The sequence below is a fragment of the Bombus vosnesenskii genome, unplaced genomic scaffold (assembly GCF_011952255.1).
Source record: "Bombus vosnesenskii isolate JDL3184/JDL3185 unplaced genomic scaffold, Bvos_JDL3184-5_v1.1 scf7180000013265, whole genome shotgun sequence".
In the NCBI taxonomy this organism is placed as follows: Eukaryota; Metazoa; Arthropoda; class Insecta; order Hymenoptera; family Apidae; genus Bombus; species Bombus vosnesenskii.
The window spans coordinates 9711666-9726675 of record NW_022882925.1 but is presented as its reverse complement, the minus strand read 5'-3'; the positions used below and the strand labels follow the sequence as shown (position 1 = coordinate 9726675).

At 38.5% G+C, this 15010-nt stretch overlaps 1 long non-coding RNA gene across 1 annotated transcript; it reads left to right on the top strand.

Annotated features, from left to right (window-relative positions):
• Nucleotides 1–4950: 4950 nt before the first annotated feature.
• On the top strand, nucleotides 4951–7870 carry LOC117243113. Its single transcript, XR_004495396.1, has 4 exons — nucleotides 4951–5866; nucleotides 5954–6363; nucleotides 7212–7301; nucleotides 7405–7870. It is a non-coding gene; the product is annotated as an uncharacterized LOC117243113 (long non-coding RNA).
• Nucleotides 7871–15010: the final 7140 nt, after the last annotated feature.

Sequence of the window (15010 nt, the reverse complement as noted above, 5' to 3'; positions counted from 1 at the left end):
TCGTAGGAATAGTTGAGTTTTATATTGTTTATTTTGGACAGTATGTAGCTTTTATCTCGCTGTAGATCTTTTATTTTATTGTTTATATAGGGCTCGCATGAATTTTTTTGTTTTATGATTGGCACGGATTTTTGGAGAGCGATTTGTGTGTGTTTTTCTATTTCGTCTAAGAATGAGTCGATTTGTCTGTTTGTTAGGTTGACGTTGTTGTAGATCTTTAGGTCGCAGTTTTGTTCGAGTGTGTTTTGGAACTTTTTCCAGTCCGTCTTTTTGTAGTTGTACCTGGGTGTCTCGGTCTGGGTTTCGAGTGTTAGGAAGTCAGATGTGTTTTTGTTAATTTGAAATACTAGGGCGTTATGGTCACTGTCATAGGCTAAGGTTTTTACGGTATTATTTGGACGTAGGTTTTGGAATTTTAGTCGCGCATCTGCTAAGCATATGTCCAGGTATGAGCCTCCTTTTGGGTAAGAGGGTAGCTCGGAGCTGTATAGGTTTGTTTTGTAGTGGATGCTTTTATTGTCTAGCCAGTTTCTAATGAAGTTGCCTCTCGTGTTGTTTATTTCGTTTTTCCAGCTTGTATGTTTCGCGTTAAGGTCTCCTGCTATTATATAGTAGTTTTCCGGTTTATTGAGCTGCAAGAGTTCGAAGAGGTTATTGAATTCGCAGTTAAATTCTTTCTGGTTTCCGTGGGTTGCGTAGGCTGCAGTGATGAATAAATTTTCCTTATTGCTTATTTTTATTTTTATGATCGTTGTTTCTAAGGTTCTGAAACTTGTTATTTTATCAATTAGGATCGTTTTGTGTTTTATGGGGTTTTTTATGAGGATCGCTGTTCCTCCTCCTTGGCTGGCGTTCGGTCTGTCGTGTCTTATCATGGTGTAGTTTTTGAAGTGTACCTTGTGTCTTTTGTTTAGTTTTGTTTCTGAGATGAGTACCATATCGGGGGCTTCTTTATTTAGTAGGGTTAGCATACTGTATCTTTTTTGGTTTGAGATTAAAGAGTTAGCATTTATTGCGATTATTTTCAGATGTTTTAGGTTAAGTTTATGTGTTTTTTGCTGTGATTGTTGGTTTGGCGTGTTTTGGTTATTCGTCGTCTGTGCTATTGAAGGTGCTGAAGATGGCGTCGAACCTTTCTTCGTGCGTTGATAGGGTGTTTTTTATTTCGTTTAATTGCATTTGTTGTTCTTTTAACGCTTGGAGGATACCTTTTTTAAAGTCTTCGATAACGTTTATGATGTTTAGATGGGGGGAGATATCGGTTGTGATTGGGCTTTGGCTTGAACGCGGATCTAAGTTTGCTGATTGTGGGAAGATTTTGATTATTTGATTTGGTGTTGTTTGCTGCTTCGCTACGTCGGAGAACTTTAGTTCTGGGATGTATTTGCGGCTTATTCGGGCAATCCGTTGTGTCTTTGCTTCTTTGTCTTTTTTGATTTTGTCGGCTAGCTTTTTACGAAGCTCTACGAGTTTGGGGCAACCTTTGTATGACGCGGGGTGTCCGTAGTTTTTGCAGTTGACGCAGAATATTTTGTCTTTGGTTACTGCGTTTTCCCTTTTTATTTTACAGTCGCCTGGGCCATGGGGCTCACTGCATTTAACACAGCGGTAGTTTAGGTTGCAGTTTTGCGCTGTGTGGCCTAGTCGCTGGCATTTGTGGCATTGAGTTATGTCATCCTGTTTTTTTATTATTTTTTCCCATTTTATCTTGTAGTAGTTAAAATGGTTTATTTTTAGTAGCTTGCTTATATTGCTGTCGGGGGATAGCTGTATTATGTAGATTGGGAGCAATATATTGTTCTCCCTTGATTTTTTTGTCGTAAATCGTGAGACTTTTGTAAACTGGACGTCGTCTATTTGTAGAGCTTGTAGGTTTGTGAGTATTTCTGTTTCCGTGTAGCTATTGTCTAAGCCTTTTAGCAAGTATGTATGGTGTTTCTCTGTTTTGGGTGTGTATGTGTAAAAGGTTGTGTTCGCTGAGAGGAGTGTTTGCTTCGCTTTATGGAAGTCGGGTAAGTTTTGGAGGTAGAGTGCGTGTTTACCTGCGTGTATTCTTTTGATGTGAAATTGTTTAATGTCTGCTACTTTCTCTATGAGCGTTACGGTGTCCTTGGGGTCTTGTAGGATTATGTTGATGGGTGGCGGCCTGTTGTCTCTTGTGGTGGGTGGGGTGCTCGTGCGTTCCTCCGCGGAGCGTCCGGTGGGGCGTCCGTCCGGTGCTCGGTCCCCCCTTGGCGGTGTTGGAGGCGCCGGGCCTCCTAGGTTGTACGGTGGGGTGCGTCGCCCTTGCTGCGCCGATTGTTCCGGTGACGTGGTGAGACCGTGTCTTCCCGTTTTGCCTCGTAATGTTTCGTTTTTCTTTCTTATTTGTTCTAGCGTTGCTTTCCAAGTGGGGTAGCTTGATGGTCCCGGTTGTGGATGGGGCTCTGGTTCAGCTTGTAATATGCTGAATCTATTTTTTGTTACTATCGCTGGAGGCGAAGTAGCTCTTGTGGGCTTCATGTTTTTGGTTTCGTTAGCCTTTTCTTCTTGGTTGGGGTGATGATCTACAACTGTGTTTCCTGGGACGGTTGCTAGACTTTTTGCCCTGGCAACCAGGTTAGGTTGTGGGTTGAGCTTCCGCGTCTTTTGCGCGGGGAGTCTTAGGATACTGTTGATTTCCCTGGCTGTTTTATGTATAATTATTTTTCTCTTGGAGGCTTTTTTCATTGGGTCTACGGTGGGTTCCGTTTCGTTGCTCTTGGTTTCATAATCGGTGGCTTTTATTTTTTTGTACAGTTTTATTTTGTCTTATCTTATTTTATTTTCTTTTTGTTCTTATTTGTATTTATGGAGATGATGTCGATGCCGTATTTTTCACTTTTTTGTCACTATTTTGTCACTTGGTCCTTCTACTTTAGTGGATGTTTGTCTACTCCGACGCGCGCTCCGAGGGGTCCGTCCCGCTCGGTGGTCAACAGTCGACTGATGCCCGGTAGTCCCTGCCTTAGACGTAGAGGGAGTCTCGTTAGGTGTGGTATTTGTATCAATCGCTCGTATATTCGACCGCTAGCGAGTTAGACAGACTCGTTATCGTCGTAGCCCTCTAGTGTTGGCGGTTGGTACCCGCGGATCGCCCGGGAGGTGTTGCGCCGCGTTGATGCCTCGTCCTGTCAGCGTCCTGTTGATACCGATCCGCCACAGACCTATTTTTCAACGAACGGCGTCTCCCACTAGCAACTTTCCCTCGAGGGCGGCTAGCATCTTCTTCTAACCACCGATATGGAGATTGACCAATTAGCAGCAACACCAATTTCCCTTACTTTCTGAACGAAGGCTTTTCTCGACGAATCCGATGATCTCGTGTCCTTAGACACACCCCAATATAGTTTTTCTCTGTGGCATCGTCGGGACGGGAAAGGCATTCTCTCGCGCGATCTCATCGATTAAAGAGTAACATCTTCGCCATCAGTGGTTCTTTCACGTTTTACTAACAAAGAATCAGTCTTAGACTTTGTGAGTACGTTCTTTTGTCATCCCGTTGGCCGCGGATTCGTTATTGAGCCTGAGACCATCGTCACTAGTGTCGCGAGTACCAAACCGCCGTGATCAATTGTCAAGACTGTAATAATTCTGTCATTGCAATAAACTACACCTATGTGTATCGTACCAGTGGCTAATTCTCGTGAAGATTCATTTGACGCCCACAAGCCTACTCCCAGTACTAATCCGACATATATATGTCGGAGATGAAAGGAAAACCGGAGCCTTCCCTTTGCAATTTTGAGAAAGTCTTCTAATGCTTTAGCCTAGATTTTATCATAGTTGTAATTAAGCAATTGTCATTTGTAATTGTTCGATATTTGAGAAAGCGAAAGTGGGTTCGAGGTGACAACTGGTCGCCGAACGTAGCCACGGTCACGGGATAAACGTTTTGCCTGACGAAGGTGTGGATCGGTTGTATTGTTCTCCCTAGAAATCACATAGAATTGTACTTTGGAGATGTCGATATAATGGGACACACGTTGTATTAGGAATCAAACTCCAGACCGAAACTGCCTAGCAACGGCGTTTGGATCTTTCTCGATGCTTCCAAAGAATATATAACAAACTTTTGACAGAAACTGCCTAGCAACGACGATTGGAACCTTCTCGGTGCCTCCAGCGGGCATATAACAAACAAATGCAGTCGTATAGCGAAAAAGATTTTCATCAGATATTCATTCGTATGATCGCCTTGGAAAGTGATTCATCGGGCAATTTACCGAGTGTCTCAGCAATCGTATTTTTGTGTTTAAAATTATTCTACGCATAGTAAAGAGTTATCCCGTTGGCCGTGGATTCGTTTGAACCCCGGAACATTGTTAATAGCGTTAATTAAATTCATTATTCGTAAAACCTATCAATCGTTAATCTCATTATTCTTTAAATTTATTATTCGTAAGACATATTATTCGTTCCTCTTATTATTCGTTAAACTTATTATTCTTTAATCTAATCATTAGTTAAACTTATTGTTTGTTAATCTTATCATTCATTAAACTCATTATTCATAATATTTTGTAAAATCTTGTATATTCGCGTAAATATAATCTCTGTTTCGTAAAACAATGGCTAATTCAAACGAAGAATCGTTACGCGCCTTAAATTGTAAAGATAACCCGACATATATATTTATTTGTATTTGATAATGTAGTTACACATAGGATTTATTCAAATTTCAAAAATGTTAATTAATCTTAATAATGTGTCTTCATAATTCGTTTCTCACGGCTGGTTTCTATTAATTTCTAATATTCTTGTTACTATATAATAATGTGTTATATTGTATTATTATTTATTCTTTCCTAGTTACGATCTTCCATTTGTATTAAATATTTACTTTTTTTATTGAAAATATAGTTTATTTTGTAACGCATAAAAGTTACTACACGTGTTGATTATCCAAAATGGCGGCCTGTGAATGTTCGTAGTATATAGTGACATTTTATTAATGTGAAATCTATTATTTATCCGTTAATTATTTGTGACTTTATTTTAATAGTTGACGTATAATTGCAGTGGGAATGATATTATTTTGCATTTATTTAATGTGTATAATTGTTGCATGTATTCCGGTGCGCACGTGTAAGAGCTATCATAACAATCCAAGATGGCCGCTCGTGAATGTCTCTAGTAAAAGTGTAGTGACGCGTCCTTAATTTGTTTAATACTGATATAATTATTCGTCTGTCGCTTATTTTCCTCTATTTTAGCGCAGTTAGAATTTTCAAATGACAATAGTATTGTTTGTGTAATCATTATAATGTGTATATATACTATGTGTTACTTTAGTATAATAACATGTGGATTGTGTTATTGTTAATTTTTATAATTTATCAATAGCACTGTTTTATTGTTGTGTTTTGAGCAGTTTATTTTTATAGAGTGTTCGCTTAATTAATTTAATACTAATATGTGCATAGTGTATTATTACCAGTTCTAGTGCATAACATAACCTTATTTCTCTATGCCAGAATTAATACAATTATGCTATATTAACTTAGTACAGTATAATAATTTCTTATCTTAATCGCGTTTGTCGTTGACACTCGGTTAATCGGTCGTGATTAATTCCTAACCTATTCCTATATTATTGGCTATTTTCTGTTTCTTTGTTACGAAGCTGTCGTTACCTTGTACGTGTAATTTGCCGCCTTTACATGGAATTTTGGAGCTAATCTATACATTGCTAGTTAAAATCTTTATTCTTTATAGGTTCTACAATTCTAATCCTTCAACGCTGAGTCCTTTACTTGGAACGGTTACATGGTGCGCGTTTGGTATCTTCTGGTTCTTCGTTACATGTCTAACACTTATCAAGACTACTTTTACTTATCCTAGAATTGTAAGTATATATATAGATTATATAAAACACTATAATTTGTAAATATCTGTATAGTAAAATAGTCTGTCCACTATCTTGTTTGCTAAGACCGCTTCGTCAACGTTGGATTATTTGTTATGGCGTCACAAATTTTTCCTTGATTATCCAGTTCCCTGTTGCCGTCTTGACTGTTTCGGTAGTACCTGGTTCAGTATTCCATAAGTATTCACTTAAGTTTGGTAGTAGGCTTGTTGTAACTGCGTCGGCTTTAATGTATGTCTTCCGATGTGAGTAACGAGCTTCTTATTATTATCAACTTCTATTCCAAGATGGTTTACAACATTCTTCCCCTTTTTAGGTTATGATTGGTTACCTCGGTATATATTACTTTAGATATCTTCATACCGTCGTATATTATGTTTTGCAAAGTTGGATCCGTAGCCCATTCTCGTGGAGTTCCTGTATGCACACTTCCTTCTACGATGATTGGTTGCATGCAAACCTCGTTAACTTATAAGGTATCTTTTCTTGTTTGCTAAGACCATTCCGTCGGTGTTGAACCGTTTGTTATAATGTCACTAATTCTCTTGATTTTCGAGTTTTCTCACGTCTTCTTGACCATTCCAGTAGTATCAACTTCGATTCTTCGTACACATTTACTCCAATTTGATAGTTGGTTTCTTGTAACTGCGGTGATGCTTGTATAAACTTCTTCGGTGTGAGTAGTGAATTATCGTTGTCATTCACTTAACCTATCTTAGTTATTTTTTTACTCTTCCTGCACTTATTAACTGATTTTATTTCTTCTTATTAAAGACCGCTGTGTCAACGCTGAGTTATTTCGTTATAATGTCACTAATTTTCTTGATTTTCGGTTTTATTTTCCATTAGCGAGCATTGTCAAGCATCAATTATTGATTGTTATCGTGCTTCTTTTAGTTTAATTGAAATATTATTGTAAGTCTTTAATAGTATTATTCTCTTCCATATATATTAAGGCAATTGAGGTTAGTTCATTCATTCGTTTCTGCTGACAGTCGTGTACTATGTTCTACGGAGTGGGTCCACAACTTGTTTCTGCGAAATTCCTGCATGTACACTTCCTTCTGCAATGATTAATTGTGCACTAGGTGCTTTTAACTTTCACTGCTTTTAATTATTTTATTGAATTTACATGTTGTGTATTTAAATGATGGTTAGAACACACACATAGTAATTTTCCTTTTTCTTTTACGTTTCTACTATCTGCATGATTCGATAAGCAGTGTCACACTTCCTTTGGTTTAGGCACAATATTGTTATAAACATTTAGTAGTATTATGTTTTGCATCGAAACAATTAAAGTTAATTCCTACATTTGTTTCAGTTGGCTGTCGTAGATTATGTTCTACGGATATGGACACATAACCTGTCTTCGCACATACACTTCCTACTACGATGAGTAATTGTTCACGAGGTACTTTTCACTTTCACTGTTTTGTAATTATTTTATTGAATTACACATTTTATATTTAAGTAATAGTTAGAGCACGCATAGTAATTTTCCTTTTTCCTTTTAGGTTACCACTATTTGCAGTATTCGACAAACAGTGTTGTTCCATATACTACCGTACTCCATTGTCTCTTGAAATCGTTCTTGTGGTCTGTTTCGATTGTGTTAGTTTTAACTAGTTCGAGTGTATTGTTCGTGGAATCCCTTTTACTTTAATCTTGACGTTTCATGTGTGAATTCTGACAATAGTGCCTGGTTTATTGAAGTGTGTTAATATGCCTAGGTGTTTTATATATTTTATATCTAGTTGTATATAAGATATATTTTGTTTATTGTGGTTTTGTATGTCCATATTTACTGTATATTAAATTGCTTGATATTTCCTGTTTGTTATAAAGGTGTGTATTCCTATCGTTCCATTTCTTTTTCCTTTCCTTTGAATTATTCATGAAGTTATTACGAGATTTGATTAAATTGTCGAATTGTAGGTTATCCTGATTGAATATAGTATTATGTCGTGATTTATTAATTAATTTGCGAGTCAATTTTGGTTAATTGGTTCTTCATAGTTTATCCTTAGTCGAATTATGAAATTATGGGTTATGTTGTACTCTTTATATTTACTACTTCGTTAGAGTACCTATTTTCACTTTATTATCTGTTATTTTCCCTCGTATACTAATTCTCTATATATGACCGCATTTAATTAATCTTTTATTAACAAATTTTCATTTTCGTTGTATTGTCCGTTCGTTTTGGATATTCGAATTGTCACTCGCGTTATTTGTATATTGCGATTTTCCGTTTTTTCGTTACGGCACGTGCGTAGCGCGGGACGTGCCACCCCCCTCTTGGGGTTCAAATTTCCGAAGGAAATTTGACTGATGGCATCCCTGAGCTCGTTCGGAGCGGATGTAGTGGCTGTTGGTATTTGGTTTACTGTACTGGTCGATGTGATTGATATTCCTTGTAATCCTGATAATATCGAATTCATCAATCGTTGGAACGTGCTGGTGCGGTTTTCAATATATCTGTTCCCTCCAGTGTCTCGCCTGGAAGATGAAATCTTTCTTGATTTTTCTATATCAGTGCTTCAACATTCCTTCTTTCTTCTACGTTTAAATGTTCCAATCGCAACAATTCCATTATTTTGTCGAACCTTGTTTCTTTAGATATTGAAATAGCGTTGCACGTAGTATGAGAGAGCGAAGTGTGAATTATAAATTCTTTAATTACCATTGTAGGTATGGTAAATTCGTAATTCCTCGATGTGGTATTAATTACTCTTAGATAACCCCGTCCCTTATGGTTTCTCACAACCGCGTTTCCGAAATAGACTCCCTTAATCGGTTCCATTTTGGGAATAAATCCCTTGTTTGCCTCCGGGTTTGCAATATTTATTGTACATGGTACCGAACTTCGTTTCGGCACAATTATTGTATCGAACGAGATGTAAATACTTCACCATTTAATATGTTTTGTTCGTAATCCAGACGAGCTTTGCATCCTGCAAAAATTCGGATCCTAAGGTTCCGTCTTGATCGATCAGCAATGATTCATCAACTACATGAAAAGTAACTGAATGGCCCGCAACCTGTATTATTGTCTGCCCTAGGGTGACCAGGCTCGTTGCCGTAATTCCTCGAAATTTAATTGATTCTTGCTCGTTGATGATTGTTGATTCGGGTAAGGCAGGTTTCTTGATAATATTGATTTCTGATCCGGAGTCTAATAGTGAATTTGTTTTAGTTTTTAAGTATAGGGAGACTATTCGTGCAGTTGGAGTATTTGGGGAATCGTTTGGGTTTATATATGTCGGAGTCAGGTTGGCATTTTGGGGCGTTCTATGAACCTTTACTTACTTTACCATCGCGGATGTGACTAATATTTATCAGTACGAATGTGGGCACTACAAGAGGCTATGAGTAACGGCAATAGGATATTCGAGATGATGGTGACAACGAATTCAGGTTCGATAACGAAACTACGGTCCATGGGATGACCAGTATCAGCGTAACTCACTCGGCAATTCGTCCAGCGACTAACTAACTAAAAACCCACTCAATCCAGATGAACCTGCCCTTATATACTCCTGTCCCGCTTCTCGGGTCAACCCTTGTTTTTAAGAAGAGTCATAAAATCATTCCGTACCTCTGTCAGGTACGCGGCCCACCCGTGACCGTGGCTACGTCTGGTGTCCCGTTATATCACCTTAAACCTGAACCCATCGTCGTAGAGTCAGGTTGGAACATTGAAAGTTATTTTCCTTATTTTTATTGCTTAAGCATTAAAATCTTGAGTATGGTGATGGGGGGTTCCCCCGCATTCCCGACGGAAAATCCCGCTGTCCTTCCATCTCCGATATATATATTCGTTTCCTTGTAAGCTACTAAACTTTGTAGTATTGGCTTCAGGACTTCCATGTATCTAATTACTATTTTCTTCCTTTTCTTCATTTTAGTTTTTATTTTGCGCCAAGACGCAAGTTTACTGACACTGATCCAATTATCCAGTTGCTTGCCAATAGCATTCAAAATACAAATTTGTGAAAATGCCATAGCTATATTAACCCAAAAATATTTTGGATATAGTATAGTGTGATACTATCTATATTTTCCAGGAGGAATCATAAGATCAGCACTCGTGTTAAATACGTCAAATACCAGATGTAGTAACCAATGAAGTATTTTTAATCCAATTATAATCCAATTGGCTAGCGTATTTATTCAAGTTTTTATGTATATCTTCGACTGATGATTCCCTCTTTTCTCCCTTTTGATTTCTTTGAGCCCGTTGAACTTGCATCTCTTCAGCTTGAAAATGTTTAGAATCCTTTTCCATAGTTACCCTTTTTTCTTCTTTATTTACTTTATTCACAACACGTTGATTTTTCTCTACCTTTTCATGATGAATAGTTTCACTGGAAGTGCTTCTTATAATTAAATTATTATTTATTTGTATGGAACGTTTAGGAATATTTTCGGTAGATTTAGAATTATTCTTTTAATTTTTATTACAAACCTTTTTGCTGATAGATTCTGTTTTGAATTTAGGGATAGCTATACTTTTATTCTCTGGAGTCTGATCTTCCTTGCAATTTAATGATTTGGCTTTGAGTTCGATAAAGTTACTTTCTGATGGGTTTATAGAAGTTTTTGAGTGAGATACATTCGCTATCTCTTTTCCTATTATGGTTGAAACATTCACGAAATTCGTGGAGCCTTGCTTTTGTATCTTTGCCAAGTCGAACGTGGAGAGGCACTTCGCACTGTCCAGCAGTGGATATGCGTTGCCTATCGTCTCGTCGTTCAATTTCCTAGTTTCTGCCTCTTCTGAAAGTTCTTTGGCATTAGTATTGTTTATCTTCTTGGAGAACTTAGAAAATTTCTCACTCATGATTCTGTCTGTGGTGCCGTGCGTCCTCTTACTATTTAACGTGACATTATCCCTTATCACAGCAACGGAATGGTGTTTGTTAGGCCGGGCGACCCTCTACCTGGCCCAGGTCACACACCGCGGGCCAGACGGACACCAGATGTCCGCTCTTCCGTACGGCGTACCCTCAATAGCCTTAAGTATCTTCCATAAATCTCAGGAATTTCCTAGTAGAGGTCCTTCAAACCAAACAAACGTCTGTTTCCGAAGAATTTCTAAAGACTATTGTCTACCACGGCTTGACAAGGGAAAGTTAGTTTTTCTCACGTATGCTGCAACATTCCTCCCACTAACCACTTTCTCTCGAGGGCGGTTAAGACCTTTCGTTTAACCAATTAACAACGAAGCCTATTCCCTCACTCTCCTAACTAAAATCGTCACCAACAAATCTGACGGTCCCGTGCGCTAGACACACCCATCCTTAGCTTTCCTCCGACACAGCATCGTCACTCAACTTCACTTCTTCTACATCGTTGGAAAAGTCAACTACTAAGTCTACCGCTACTGCCCATCGGGGCAATCTAACCATAACGCGAGAGTCGGTCTCGGTATTGTCGAGCATACATTTCCTCTCCTAAATATCTTATAGTGCTACGTCCACTAATACATTAAATCCAATTATAAGAGCCCTGCTCTAACGTACATGTATATCTTATCTTCGTGCGAGAAGTGATTATCTATCTATCTATGCTCATCAGTGTAATCTAAGTGTTGGAAATATATAATTTATAATTCTGTGAATCACAGTGTTATACAAACTCAACCACCCCTATTATCTCACCGGAAATCAGGGGATCGATCAATTCGTGGTGTCGATTGTTATAATCGTAACGGGAATTTAAGACTCCCGTTGACGTCTCTCCTCGCGATTACGTCTCCCCGCGATTGGTCGAACAAACAGTGTTTGCACTGAAAAGTTGATTGGTTCAAGTAATCAACTTCCCTCTTTTGATTTAGATCTCTATCGAGGTATTTATTTATGCATTTTTCTTCCCAGGTTATTGCTCTTGCTCCTTTCCTGACATCTTCTTCTATTCCCGGGTTGTTTAGATATTTCCGCGACGGCGGTACAAATCTCCAGTCCTGGTGGTTGTTTCCGATGTAGATACTATTGTATGATGGATGAGCGTTGTTTCGGTTATAATTATTCGAAGGTGTCGGATGTTGATATCGAATTCTATTGTTTGCTTGTTTTAATTCTCGTGTTGCTTTCACGGCTTGGCGGTACGCATCGTCCAAGGATTGGTATCCTGCTATCTTTACTCGTAAATACACCTCGTTTGGGAGCCCCTTAACGAAAGCTTCCTTCGTGTTTCGATCTATCCTATCTTGAAATACGGTGCCGTACTCCCATCTTTCCCCGTTCATTATCGCCAGTCTGAGATCTTTGACGCGACCTATGTAGTGCAAAATATCTTCTCTTGGTCGTTGAAATACTGTAGCTAATTCCCCTTTATATTCGTTAACCGTTTTTCCCGGACCGAACATATCTTTTAATTTATTCCCGAAATCGTCTAAACTTATTACTTCTGTGTCTTCTACGGCGAGAAACGCGTGTCCGCGAAGCTTGTTCATTAATAATTTTACTAACTGAGATTCTTGATGCCTAGGAACCATGTTTCGTGCGCGCTCGCATGCTCTTAAAAATCGAAATACCGAGGGTCGATGTCCGTCGAACACTGGTAGTGACTCTATTGCATCTTTTAACTTAATTGGTTGGGGATTAACTTCTGTCGGTATTGTCGCTTGGGGAATTATCGGCTATGATACGGGTGTCTCGATTTCTTTTTTTGTTTTCAGTGAACGCACATCATTCATTCATTTTTGTACTCATTTCGCGAAAATTCGTATCCCCTACTTTAAATTTTTCCGATAACATCAAGACCATGTCTTTGTCCAATGATTCTAATTTAGTCGCCATTATTTCTTACGTATATATTTTATCGATAACCGTAACAACTTTAATCTTATGTGGAGCGTATCCCACCGTTTAAAACAACTTTAATCCTCCGTGGAGCGCATCCCACCGCTGCTACCAAAAATTTAATTTTACTAATCTGTTGCGTTCTTAATGTGTAGGCTTTGTTTAATTTAATCAAATTAAAATTACAATTTTGTTTAATTTATTTTCTGGTTAATTTGCATTTAAACGGAAGGAAAAATTGAGAAATGATATGATTGCGTATGAAATATTGATTTAGATTTCTGATTAAGACGATAGTTGCTGCCACCAGAAATAGTCTAAGGACTATTTCGAAATTTTTTTTTATTATTATTATTATTATTTTCTTTAAGCTAGGGGTATTAGTGTGTGATGAGTATTGTTCGTCTATGGTATCTTTGGTAACTAGATTGAATTTCCAGTCTGGAAGTGCATCTGTAGCACCTTCTTGGCTGTAGGAAAACAAATCTTTGTACCTTCGTCTGTCTTGGGTTTTTGGTAACTATTAGATTGAATTCCCAGTCTGGAAGTGCATCTGTAGCAACTTCTTGGCTGTAGGAAAACAAATTCTTGTACCTTCGTCTGTCGTGGGTTTTTGTCTGAACTTCGTAAGAGTTTTATCCGGTAATTTACGATTAATGGGTAGCGTTAACTAACGTTTAATACAACTGGCAAATAAATTCCACTTTTCGGCTAACCTGCTATGCGCAGGAATACTGGCACGGGAGAGGATTAAAGTTATTAGGAATAGACAATTGATATTGACAAACGTATTTATTTCGTCCGACTGGGTTATATTTGTCGGAGATGAAAGAACATCGGAGCCTTTGGAATTTTGGATAATCCCGCAACATTGTAACCTAGAGTCTACTATGGCTGTAATTGAACAATTGTAGTTATTCAATCCGATTGGAATTATCCGAGAGTTGTGATAATGAGCTTGGCCTCGAGGCGACAGTCAGTCGCCGAACGTAGCCGCGGTCACGGGATGAACGCTTTGTCTAACAAAGGCATGGAATAATTCTATAGCTCTCCTTAAAAAGGAAATAGTTGTAATACTCGACAGTAAACATTCCAATGGTCTCTGTCCCGTAGCTCGCCACACGCAGACCCTATTCTTCGAGTAAGATGATTGCCAGATGTCGATGCGTCTCCGCAGTACATGTTCAGCTAGCCCGAGGGCCCGGTATAAATCTTAAGATTTAGCCAACTAAAGTCCTTCAAACAGACAAACAGTCTTTGTCCCAACTACGGGAAAATAGGGGAGACCTATTTTTCAACGAGCGGCGTCTCCCACTAGCAACTTTCCCTCGAGGACGGCTAGCATCTTTTTCTAACCACCGATATGGAGATTGACCAATTAGCAGCAACGCCAATTTCCCTTACTTTCTGAACGAAGGCTTTTCTCGACGAATCCGATGATCTCGTGTCCTTAGACACACCCCAATATAGTTTTCCTCTGTGGCATCATCGGGACGGAGATTCATTCTTTTTTTGAGATCTCATCGACGAAGAGTAACGCCTTACGGTCCGTGAGTGTTACACGCTTGAGTTAGTTTTGTGAGCAAGTAGATCTATCATCCCGTTGACCGCGGATTCGTTATTGAACCTAAGACGCACATCACTAGTATTGCGAGTGTCCAACCGCCACGGTTGCTTGTCAAGTCTGTACTATCCATACTTGTGTTAGCAAACCGTACCTTTGTTATACCACAACGATGGCCAGTTCCAATGAAGATTTATCAAACGCCCACAACTGTATTACTGACTCTTCTCCGACATATATATCGATATATATAAAACACTATATTTTATAAATATCTGTATAGTAAAATAGTCCATCCACTATCTTGTTTGCTAAGACCGCTTCGACAGCATCGAATTGTTTTGTTATAGTGTTAGAATATTTCCTTGATTTTCCTGTTTCCTGTTGCCGTCTTGACTGTTTCGGTAGTACCTGGTTCAGTATTCCATAAGTATTCACTTAAGTTTGGTAGTAGGCTTGTTGTAACTGCGTCGGCTTTAATGTATATCTTCCGATGTGAGTAACGAGCTTCTTATTATTATCAACTTCTATTCCAAGATGGTTTACAACATTCTTCCCCTTTTTAGGTTATGATTGGTTACCTCGGTATATATTACTTTAGATATCTTCATACCGTCGTATATTATGTTTTGCAAAGTTGGATCCGTAGCCCATTCTCGTGGAGTTCCTGTATGCACACTTCCATCTACGATGATTGGTTGCATGCAAACCTCGTTAACTTATAAGGTATCTTTTCTTGTTTGCTAAGAC